This window comes from Rhinolophus sinicus, linkage group LG10, assembly GCF_036562045.2.
Source record: "Rhinolophus sinicus isolate RSC01 linkage group LG10, ASM3656204v1, whole genome shotgun sequence".
In the NCBI taxonomy this organism is placed as follows: domain Eukaryota; kingdom Metazoa; phylum Chordata; class Mammalia; order Chiroptera; family Rhinolophidae; genus Rhinolophus; species Rhinolophus sinicus.
In genome coordinates, this window is record NC_133759.1 from 69,874,753 (window position 1) to 69,885,258 (window position 10,506).

General features: G+C 52.4%; 1 protein-coding gene across 10 annotated transcripts in view; it reads right to left on the minus strand.

Annotated features, from left to right (window-relative positions):
* RASGEF1C (RasGEF domain family member 1C) overlaps positions 1–6,208 on the minus strand; it is an 86,564-nt gene extending 80,356 nt beyond the window's left edge. For 6 of the 10 annotated variants that reach the window (XR_012489750.1, XR_012489749.1, XR_012489748.1 and 3 more), the window contains exon 1: positions 6,050–6,205. The gene's annotated coding sequence lies outside the window, so the exon portion shown is untranslated. Of the gene's footprint in view, positions 1–6,049 lie in introns of all 10 variants that reach the window. The other 4 variants (XM_074313347.1, XM_074313349.1, XM_074313345.1 and 1 more) reach the window with 2 other exon arrangements.
* Between the last annotated feature and the right edge of the window lie 4,298 nt (positions 6,209–10,506).

A 10,506-nucleotide genomic window follows, 5' to 3' on the forward strand; every position in this document is an offset into this window, starting at 1 on the left:
TTTATGTGGCTTGGTCGTTTGGGGCACCCTTGGTGACGGAGCCCTGGGTAGTAAGGCCCTAAGGAAAGCATGGAGATGGACAACATGCATGAGAGGGCTTCCATCTGTAGGCCTGGCCCCAGGGAGCGCTGCCTGGCAGAGGGAGGTCAGGCCCCCTCTCAATGATCATTACTGAGAGCGAGGAAGGTGTGTTGGGTCTGGGAGATGGGAAAGAAATGAACACAGAGTGGACACCGACTCTGCCGCACATGCATTAGGGGCCCCACCTGATATCTGAAGGTCAGAGTGACCCTGGGAGGAAGAGCAGTCACTCGGTGAGGAGGCAGTGGGTTCAAACCCCACCTCGGCTGCTGCTACTTCCGCTTCACTGAGCAGTCCTTGGGACCTGTGTGAACAGGCATGGTGGGCATCTGTGCTGAAAGAGGGAACTCCCGGGACAGAGCCACGCTCACAGGACCAGGCCCAGAGGCTGCGGGAGTAGGAAGCACCCCTGGGAGGCACAGTGACAGTGACAGGAAGGGGATTGGGAAGGATGCCTGGAGGGTGGTAAGGAAAACTGAGTCCAGGGGTACCGCGAGACACCAGGTAAAGCCTTTAGCCCCAGCCACGCCCCCTCACAACACCTGCTACCCCACCGCTGCTGGCAGACGCCCTGGTCTGCAGGAGGGCATGGGATGAACAGGTGAAAGGTGGGTAGACTTCTCTTCCTAGAGGCATATCCCAATCTATAATTTTAAAACAGCTTCAACCCAAAACTCTTAGCCTGAATTCGGTTTTGAGGGAAGAGTCCAACATATCCATATTATGGGAGAAAGTTGATGTACAGCCTTTAAAACAATGTCAGGAACAATGAACAAAAAATGTGGAGGGACTGTTGTAGATGAAAAGTCTATAAGACCCGACAAACAAGCATGATGCTGGATCACTGAGTGGATACTGGCTGTAAAAGTAAGGCCAAAAGGGACATGACTGGGGCAACTGCTGAAAGTTGCAGATGGACTGTATATGAGAACACAATCTTGTGTTAATGTTGTTTCTTGCATGTGACATCGCGATGGAGGTTTTGTAGGAGATTGTCCTCCTTCTAAGGAGATATAGGCACATTTAGGGGGAGGGCGTGATTCCGTCAACTTACTCTTAAATGCTTTAGCCAAACTGATGAGCGCTGAGATAAAGCACGCGCTGCGAGATGTTAATCCAGCACCGCTGTGGGGGACAGATGACGGAGAGCCCGGGATCCCTGTCCCTCGTGCTCATGCCCTTGAGTGAAGATGGACCTTTGACTTTCCTCTAACCCACAGAATATGGCAAAAGTGATGGGATGTCACTTCTGAGATTCTGTTATATGAGACTGTCTTGCTAGCAGATTTACTCTAGAGACTCTCTGCTGGCCTGATGGAGACAGAGGCCATGCTGGGGAAGCAACGCGGCAAGGAACGGCAGTGGTCCCTAGGAACTGCTGCGGCCTCCAGAAGCTGAGGACAGACTCCAGCCAACCACCAGTAAAACACTTCAGCTCTCAGTCCTGAAACTGCAAAGAATTGAATGTTGCCCACAACCACATGAATGGAAAAGAAAATCCATTTCTAGCTGAGCCTCTAGATGAGGGCCTGGTCCTGGCCAACACCAGCAGGAACCCAGCTAAGCTGTGCCCGGACTTTGGATCCACAGAAACTATGAGGTAATACATGTGTGTTGTTTTAAGCCACTAAGTATATGGTCACTTGTTACATAGAAATCAATAGCTAATACAACCATATTAAAACATAGTATATCATGCCCAAGTGGTATTCTATTTCAGGAATGCAAGGATGGCTTAATATTCACATTAACAAATTTTGTGTCCTACTGTTTGCCTCACTCTCCTCCTGGACCTGATATTAGGAAATCCATTAGTACCGTATGATTCATCTTGCTAACAGCATAAGGAGAAATATCACAGAATTATCTCCATATCTTCAACAAAGGCCAACACCCATTCCTGATTTTAAGAAACCACTGACTAAATGGATGGAGAGATAAAGCATCTTTCTTCATGGGAGAAGTACTAGAGGCCATTTTACTAAAGTGAGGAACAAGGTAAGGATGTCGATAATATCCAGTACTTAATATTGAATTGGAGGTATTCAGCCAATTTAATTAGATCAGAGAAAGTAATTAGATGCGTAACAATCAGTGAAGAAGAAGTAAAACTACTTCAATTTGCAGATGACAGAATAACTGAACTAACTAGAAGCACCAGCAAGCAACTTTGTTGATAAAGCTAACAACAGAATAAATTTAGTGCGATGGATAGATATAATAACATACACAGAAACAATAACTTGTTACAAGATATAATGGAAGAACAAACATTTATAATAGTAACAAACAAGGTAAAATATTCATGAATAAACTTAAACCAGAAATGTGAGGAAAACTTCAAAATGCTCTTGAAAGTAGTCTTGAACAAATAAAAGACTAAGTAGTTTTGAACACACAGAAAGATATTCCTGGTTTTTGAATAAGATGACTGAACTTCACACCAATGTCAACTGTCCTGAAGTCGTCTATACATTTAACACGATCCACACAAAAGACACCAGCAACATGCTGGCTTAGTTAGGAAACCCCTGAACACACACAGATACACACACACACACACACACACACTTCCGTAATTCCCACCATGAGAAGAGACAGGGCTGTGAGACAGACTAGAAAGTCCAGAAACAGGTCTAACTGCCTTTGGATGTTTAGTGAATGATACGGGTGCATTTCAGATCAATGAAGAAGAGATGGCCTCTTAAATCGATCATGTTGGGATAGAGGGTTAGACAGTTGGAAAAAGGTTAAATTGGATCCATAAACTAAGTATAAAACCAAACAAATGTTTTTTTAAAAATGGATAAATTCATTACAATTAAGTATGAGGAAGCCTTTCTAACTAGGATTCAAAATATACATGCAATACAAGAGTGATTAAATCAATGACATAAAAGTGGAAAGCTTTAAATGGCAAAACCCACTATCCACCACACACAAAGTAAAAAAAAGGAAAAAGAAACTGGGAGAAATATTTGCAATATAACAAAGATAAAACACTAATAATCTCTCTAATATGTATTTTAAATAAACTTTTAAATCCAAGAGGGAAAAAAACACCAAAAATCCAATAGGAAATGGGCAAAATATATGGACAGGCAATGCACAGAAAAAGATAAATCAAATGACTCATAAACATATGAAAAAACGTCCAATTTCACTCATAAAATAGAAATGTAAATTAAAATGCATTTAAATACTCTTTTCTGGCCCTCAGATCAGTGAGGTCGAGGGGGAAACAGACAGTGTCATACGTTACTGGGAGAGGGGGATTTGGGAGTAGCCAACAAAATAAGTGCAGATTTACTCCTACTTCCAAGACTTAAAGATACACCTCCACAAATACAAGCAACCTATGTGCAAGGTTACCCATCAGTCCATTATTTTTAATAACGAAAGCCAGGGAGAAGCCAAATGTCCACCCATAGGACACAGGTGAATAAGTATGGTATGGCCATACAGTGGCTGTAAAAAGAACGAGGAAAGTCTCTAGGAACTGGCAAGGGGATATTTTTAAGCAAGGTGCAAAGGAGATGTATATGCTAACTTTTGTGATAGTGCATAAATGGCTTGTTTTGCAAAGAAACCCAGGACAGATCAACCAGATTTCAAATGGTTACTCACACTGTGGGAATAAGGAGGAAGAGACAGGGACTTTTTTCAAAAAGTGAAATTATCATAAAAACTAAAAGAAAATAACTGAAATGTGTGCAAACAAACAGATGGAGTATTAAACTGGAATATTAACTGGTAACATGTTCACACAGTGCTGACTACACACCCAAAGAAATCCTGAACTTGACCTAGTATGTTTGGTTGGTAGTGATTTGGATGTAGTGATTCATAAATTATTTTGGGTGCATTCTAGGACTAAGCAAATGATTAAGTATGTTGATGTTTTGGGGAACCAGGTTTTTACTATGGGAGAAAGGAGATGGAGATATTAAATTTTAGTAAAAGAAAAAAAAGTTTTCTGGGCTCAGTCTACTGAGAAGGCCTGGAGGCAATGTCGCCAAGGTAGCAATGAGCAAATCTAATGCCCAGATCCTGGCTTCTCAAACCCACCCCCCACTGAAAGGCACCACGGCTTCTTGTAGGAACGGCTGACCCTAGGTCTGGGTCAAAGCATAAGTGAGAGCTGGAACAATGCTAAAAGATTTATGGGAATATGTGAAAAGGATGCAGAGACCAGCCCAAACACTCAGCATCCAGTCTTATCTCTGCAAACTCTGCACACGGTGGGGTGGAGAGGGCTGCTGACGCCCCTGGGAGGACACAGGGAGATGGGCAGGGCTGCAGCCCACCCTCATCGCCCTCCAGGACCTGCCAGGATGGAGGAGGCATCCTTGTGCCTGCAGCCCCATGGGGTGGGTCCCATATGGGGCAGCATGTTGACTCCTTCTGGAAAATCCCTGACCAACTCCAGCAGTCTCCTCCCTGCTCCCTCTCCTGCCAACCCCTTAACCCCTAACCCTCTCCTTCCTTTCAATTCTCAAACTCTAAATCCTCCGCAGACTTCCACTGCACTAGAGGAAAATCCAAACCCCATAGCTCCCCTCACTAGCTCTGCTGCAGCTCTTCCCACCCACCACCTGTGTCTGCCTTAGGGGCCACATACCTGCTGTTCCCTCAGGCCTTTACAGTGGGCCTTCCATTCACATCCTAGCCAGTGGTCACTGATAAAGGGCACCTTCCCTGAGCAGGCTAAGGCTCTGCCCCCACCCCAGTCTCTCTCCACCCCAATTACTCTGTTTTATTTTCTTCCTGGCACTTATCCTCTGCCATGACCTCGGTTTTTCTTCTGATCACTTGCTCAGCTTCCCTCTCCCACATCTGCTTGTAAGCATTTACTGGAGCCAGGAGCAGAGCACACACAGTAGGAGCCCAGTGAATATCTGGGTAAGTGAGTGGACAGCTGCAGGCCTCTACTGGTTACCTGGCACAGTGGCTGGAGTATGGATTTTGGAGCCAGTCCTACTACCACTGTTGAAACCTCAGCTTTGGTCCTGAGACCTTGAACAAGTCCTGTCACCTCTCTAAGCCTTAGTTAACTTCAACTGTGAGAGAGGGCACAGCACCTGCCGGGCAGGTAAATCTTCCCAAAGTGCATCTCTGGCTCTTGAAGCTCAGCAGAACACTTGCCTCACCACTGCCAGGAGGCAGGAGGAAGGGGGTTAGGGTGAGCCCCTCCACCACCCCAAGCTGCCATGTCTGTTCTTTCCACACTGCCCCCATGCTGAGTATGGGACAGGGTCGGAAGCATCTCCTCCAGACCTCCCTTTCCTCACCTGACCACAAACAGGAGTGGACTACAGTCCCCTGACACTGCCCACTGTCACTGAGTGGGGGACACACCCAGAATCCCGAGCTGACCCCTTATCCCCCACGCTCTCTGATGGCAGTATCGGTCCTTTTCTCAATCTCATCCCAGCTTCAGAGACAACAGCATCCTCTTCCCGCACGGACATGGCTCTTCCCCTTCTTCACAAGGACCCACCATGCTGGTCCCATTTCAGAGACCAAGAAACTGAGGTCTAGCGCGCGGTGCAGGCCTTGGGTACAGGCTGGCTTTTCCTGCCACCCGAGTGCCTGAAGAAGCCGGCTCCTCGCGCCCAGTGGAGCCGCGGGGGCGCGCAGAGCCGGTCTCCCCGCGGCGGTCGGGGGACCCTCCACCGGTTCCCTGCCCGCCATCACCCGGCGCCCGTACCCGCGCCCCTCCGGGCACGCTCCGCGCCCCGCAGCCTCTTCCTGCCGGCCGGTCGACCACGCGCCCTGTCACCACGCGAGCACCTGTGCCCCGAGTCAGGCCGCGCGTCCTCGCACAGAGGCCCGGCCACCCGCAGTCCTTCCCTACCGGCTCGCCGCCCCGCACCTCCGCGTCCCAACCTTCCGGCTCCGCGCCCGCCGCTGCCGCCCCACCCCGGCCCGCAGCGCCCGCGTCGCGCCCGGCAGCGCCCCCACTCACCGGCTCCCGGCGCGCCCGGATCCCGGGCCCGGCCCATGGGCAGCGCCCACTGTGCCCGCTGCGAGCGGACCTGGGGCCGCCGCCGCCCGCCGCCCGCCGCCCGCGGCTCCAGGGCGCAGCCAGCCCGGCGCTGGCGGCCGGGCTTGGAGCAGCGCGGTGCAGCGCCCCCTGACGGCCGCACTGGGGAGCGCGGCTGGGGTGGGGCTGCGGCTCCCTTTCCAGCGCCGCTTCTGCGGCCTCTCAAAGCAGGGCGGCCCTGCCCACCCGCCTTTTCTCTGCTCCAGGACTCAGGGTCAAGGTCAAGCGCCCTGCGTTCAGGGCCCTTGGCTGCCGCTCGCCTCCCACCCCCGCTGCCACAACCCACAAAGAGCATCACATGCTGCCCCCTGAGCGCGGCTCCTGCCCTACTCTGCAACCGAACTGACCCCCACCGATTCTCTTTCCTGGCAAACCCCTGGTATCCTAATACCCGGGTCACCCCCTTTCCTCAAGGCTGGGCTCTGGCCGCTCCTCTGGGTTCTCCTTCTGCCATGGTCACTGAACTGTGATTTGTCTGTGTCCCTGAGTCCTGTGGGCACAAGGCAGGCATCAAGGGGTCGGGGAAACTGCACTCGACCCCCACTACCCAGTGCCCTCCGTGGGGGAGGGAGAGAGGGCAGGCCCAGGAGCTGGACTGCAGGGAGGGTGGGTCACCTCTCTGAAGACACTGGGGGCCTAGGAGGATAACAGTGAAATGTTTCATGTTTAGAATGGTGGGGGGGCCTGGACAGTGTCTGGCGACCTTCTTCAACTGTCTCCACCGGACATTATAATTTCCCGGTTTGTCCCAACATAGAGGGGAGGACATCTGTCCTCTGCTTCAGTCAGGACCTGCCCCATGAGATGTGGCAGGAAATCCATCCCAACCAGCTTAAGCAAAAAGAATTGGCTCATGAAGCATAAAAAGCCAAGATATGCTGCTTTCAACAATATGAATAGGAATCCACCTGCCGTGTCTTCCAAGACCTCTGTAGCAGAATGGTCCCCAGCAGCCTCCAGTTGACACCAGAAAGAGCACGCCTGCCTGAGAATTCCAGTGGCAGCCCAGAGAGGCCGCACCCGGGTTCTGCGGAGCCCAGCTCAGGCCATTTCTGCAGACCTGGAGTGTGAGGGCAACAGGCCTGGGTGTGGGCTCCCTAGAGTGGAGATGAAGGGCACTGCTCTAAGCATGCCCCAAGGGCTGTTTCTAGAAGACTGGCCAAGTAAAACAAGTAGACTATAGCCATGGTTTTCACAGCTGGGGAAACTAAGGCCTGGGGCAAGCAGGCACGTGGCTGGGGCACACAGATGTATTAGGGCCAATGCGGGTTGGGCGGGCTGGGCTGGGAGGCACTAGGGCCTTGAGATGGGCCAGGTCCAAAGGTTGGCCCCAGTGAGGGTGATGCCGGACAGCAATGTCCAGGCACAAGCTGGTGAAGGGGAAGGGTAGACAGGTAGATAGATGTGCCTGAGTCAGGGGCAGGCACTGGGGCCTACCCCATGTCCCTTGTCCTCAGGCCAGGCCCAGACCCAGAGTGCTCTCAGGAGAGAAGGCTGCAGAAGAGAACTTGGAAGAGCTGGCCACCCCCCTGTGACATGTTGGGACCTGAGCAGCGCTGTGGGGCCTCCTGACCAAGTGTAGCTCTGGGGAGCAGGGCCAGTCTCTCTCCACCCTTCACTCCCTCTGTGAGTGAAGGCCCACGGGCTACTGAGGCATGATTGCCATGCCAAGTGTGGGATGGGTGCTTAGAGTTGGGACAGCGCTTAGCAGTGCAGCTGGAACCTGAGGGAGTACGTGGCCACAGCTCATGTCCCAACTAGGCTGCCCTGTGATGAGGGGAAAGGGCTGTGTCTCTGAGGGCTCCTGTGGCATGGAGAACATGGAGGACAGGTTAGCTGCGGTCACCTCATGAGGCCCATGTGGAGTTCTGCTCTGAGCCAGCCCAGCTTTGAGGGCCACTGGCTGGGCCCTGGGAGAGGCCTGGCCCAGCACAGGCACTGTATTCCCTGTGACCCCTCCCCAGCCCACCAGGGAGCACACTGTCCAGCAAGGCCCTTGGCTGACCCCACCCCAGCTTGCCTCCCCACTCTCAGGGGCTGAAAGCCACATTGTCTGGAGTACACTGGATCAGAGGGTGAGTCTACTTGGAGGTGTCAGCTTGGCCCACCCCCACCCCGAGACTCCTTTCTGGGGGTCATTTCCTGAGGGCCTGTGTATGCCAAGCAGTGTTCTGGGGGCTGGAAAACTGTAGCAAGTAGGATGGGGGTTCCTGCCCCCTTGAAGCCCACAGTTTAGAGAAGGAAACTAACCACACAGAAAAATAATGAAGACAATCACTTCAGAGAGCACAGGTGCCAGGAAGTCACCGATGCAGGGCGAGGTGGCCGACGGCAGGGTTCAGGAAAGGCCCTCTGCACACGTGGGCTTTGGGCTAAGACCTTGGGACCACCCGAGTTTGCCCACCAGCCCACTATGGGGATGGTGGGCGGGGACCTTGTCCGCTGAGAAGACCATGCCCGGAGTGGCTGCACTGAAGGAGGCTGGGAGGGAGGGGCGATGGGCAGGGGACAGCCGACGAGGACAGGGAGCTACCAGGGTGGGTGAACAGACCTGGGCAGGAGCAGCCCTGAGGGCTGTTGCTGGAGAGAAGCCATGGGACTAGGTGGTGGGAAGATGCGGAGAATGTGAGAAGTGAGAGGCGGTGGGGTCCGGTGAGAGTGAACGGCAGATCTGCTGAGACTGGAGGCAAAAGGGCTATTTGGAGGATGTCTGGAGGCAGCTGGACTTGTGGGTGCAGAGTCTGTTGTGGGCCCTCATGGGTGAAGGAAGGGGACCCTGGGGCACCAGCTGCTACACTCAGACAGCGTCCAGAGCCTGAGAGGCCCAGGCAGTACATCTGCCCCATCTCTTTGCTCAGCCAGAGCAGGTGACTCAGGAAAGAAGGAGCCTGACACCAAGCAGGGTTGCTGAGCAGTATCACTGATAAAATCAGAGGAAAGTGAAGACAGAATTTTGGGCTCTGGCCAGTGCATCTTATTGGTGCAATCCATAACTTGTTCATTCTGGGGTCTGGTGAAAACTCTTCAAACTTATTAAAAGGATAAAGCTCCAGGAGAAAGTCACGACACAGCTAGTCACTGGTGGGGCCAGTTATGGACCGAATGTTGTGTCTTCCCAAATTTACATGCTGACATCCTAAGCCCCAAGGTGACAGTGTTAGGAGGTGGGGCCTGTGGGCGATGCTTAGGTCATGAGGGTGGAGCCCCATGAATGGGATTAGTGCCCTTATAAATGGGACCCCAGAGAGCTCCCTCACCCCTTCCACCATGCGAGGACACAGCGACGAGGCGGCCGTCTGCAATCTGGAGGATGGTTCTCACCAGAACCCAGCTGTGCTGGCCCTGATCTCAGCCTTCCAGCCTCTAGAACAATGAGAGGTAAGTTTCTGTTATTTATTAGGTTGGTGCAAAAGTAATTGTGGTTTTTGCAATTGTTAACCTTTTAAACTGCAATTACTTTTGCACCAACCTAATAGAAGCCACAGGGTCCATTGTACTATAGCAGCCCAAATGGACTAAGATAGTCATGTTTCATGATTGTTCATAGACAAGAGCCCTAACTGAGTGTGGGCGGGATTCAGGGAGTGTGCATGTATTTGTGTGCTCGTGTGTGTGCACTTGTGGTATGGGTTCCATGTACACGCATGGTGCATGTATGTGGCACATGTGTGTGTCTAGTGTGTGGTGTGAGTGGTGGGGGGGAAGAGTGTGGGTCTGATTCCCATCTGGGTGCAGGCAGGGCTGGCCCAAGGACAAAGGCAGGCAATATAGGTGGGGTCCCCAGAAGCAGAGCCTGAGAGGAGGTACAGGTGGTTTTGGGGGGCTCCCAGGGAGGGTGAACACGCAAGGGGACACTCCATAACAGCTGCATTATTAGGATGTTTGCCATCCTCCTCCTCCTCCGCATGGGGAGCTGTGCAGCAGCGTCCGGTCACTCTGCAGTCAGTCAGTCCACATGCCCTCTGCTTCCCGGCTGCTCCTGCGGGAAGGCTGAGCGGACTTCCACAGCTCAAGTAAAATTTCCGAGGTAGAAGAGCATGAGCTCACCGTGGGCCACGTACAGAGCCATCACCCAGCTATGCTGAGTGTAGGTGGGTGAGACTGTGGCATGGATGTGACACTTGTCTGCAACAGACTACTGCCCTGTGGAACACTCAGAACACGGAAAGTCCCTGGTCCCCCTCCTCTCCTACCTTCCCAGAGTCTCTGCACCTGCAAGCAGCACTTCAGCCAGCCAAGGTGGCATAGCTGGGGTGGTCACCCTGCCTCAGAGTGACGGCCTTTTGCTAACCACTGGTTCACTGGCACGAGGAGACGAAGTATCTTGGGGGCAGAGACTGAGTTTCAGAGGAGCCATTTCTGGGGTTAGGGCAACATCC